At 41.4% G+C, this 1,255-nt stretch overlaps 1 long non-coding RNA gene across 1 annotated transcript; it reads right to left on the bottom strand.

Moving 5' to 3' along the window:
- Positions 1-441: 441 nt before the first annotated feature.
- On the bottom strand, positions 442-991 carry LOC103730659. Its single transcript, XR_607108.3, has 2 exons — positions 867-991; positions 442-799 (listed from the first exon to the last, which is right to left on the bottom strand). It is a non-coding gene; the product is annotated as an uncharacterized LOC103730659 (long non-coding RNA).
- Between the last annotated feature and the right edge of the window lie 264 nt (positions 992-1,255).

The raw sequence follows: 1,255 nt of genomic DNA, 5'->3' as shown, positions 1-1,255 counted from the left end.
TGCCTCATTAATTCCGTGAAAAATGTCATGATTTGAAATTTTAGAAAGAAGACAAATAAAACTAATTCACATTTGCTGTTAACTGTGACACATTTTGCTTTTTGATTAAATCTTTGATATGGAATTCTTAGATGTGTAAGTCAGCTTATATAATATATAACATAATTTTACATATTAATTTAATCACAGTTAAAGAAAACATCTTGAATATGTTATTAATATGTCACTACATATTAATGAAATGCCTATGACTTGGGAAGCTTTAGAATAGCACCTTAAAAGTCATATACACAGAAAGTAATGAAAGAGCTTCTGCAATCCATGTCCCGTTTATAAGCACTGATGTAGCTATCTTTAAATCTCTACCCAGACAGAATGTGCTTGATATTGTGCTTTGTTGCGCCCACCCTGGCCAGCAAGGAAGACACAACCTCCGGTTCCTTCTCGTCAGCAATCTTTATTGCAGGAATCAAGTTGAGTTACAGCGATGTCGTGGACGGCGAGCCCCGATCCACCTCGGGAGCAAGCTTATATATATTTCAGGCAGGGGAGAGAAATCTATCCCCTATTGGAGGATTTACTGGCTGCCAACCGTCACCTTATATTTCAGGCAGGGGAGAGAAATCTATCCCCTATTGGAGGATTTACTGGCTGCCAACCGTCACCTTATATTTCAGGCAGGGGAGAGAAATCTATCCCCTATTGGAGGATTTACTGGCTGCCAACCGTCACCTTATATTTCAGGCAGGGGAGAGAAATCTATCCCCTATTGGAGGATTTACTGGCTGCCAACCGTCACCTTATATTTCAGGCAGGGGAGAGAAATCTATCCCCTATTGGAGGATTTACTGGCTGCCAACCGTCACCTTATAAGGAAGGCAAGCATACTAGTCCCCTTAGATTGGCCAAGCTGGCGTGTCATCTGTAACCAGGAAGAGACAGCTGGAACAGGATCGAGCTAAGATGGCGGAATGCGGAAGTATGTGGATGCTACCACACCAGGTGTGTGAATCACTCACAAATTGGCAGTGTGAAATTCTGTCATTAGTGTCCCCCTCCCCAGAGGACACTTATGCTTCCAACATGTGGATGACCCTGTTCATTCTACATTTATCTGATATGTTTTGTCCTGTTTGGGGGCAGGTACTCACAATCAAGGCTGGAAACATGTTGATAGCATTCCTAATATTCAAAACACATCTACATGCCAATCTTACTTTTATCCCTGTCCTAACCTTTGAATAACAATTAAAAA

Source organism: Nannospalax galili, unplaced genomic scaffold, assembly GCF_000622305.1.
Source record: "Nannospalax galili isolate Female #2095 unplaced genomic scaffold, S.galili_v1.0 scaffold10794, whole genome shotgun sequence".
Classification (NCBI taxonomy): domain Eukaryota; kingdom Metazoa; phylum Chordata; class Mammalia; order Rodentia; family Spalacidae; genus Nannospalax; species Nannospalax galili.
The sequence above is the reverse complement of the archived record's forward strand: the minus strand, read 5'-3'. Positions and strand labels throughout refer to the sequence as shown.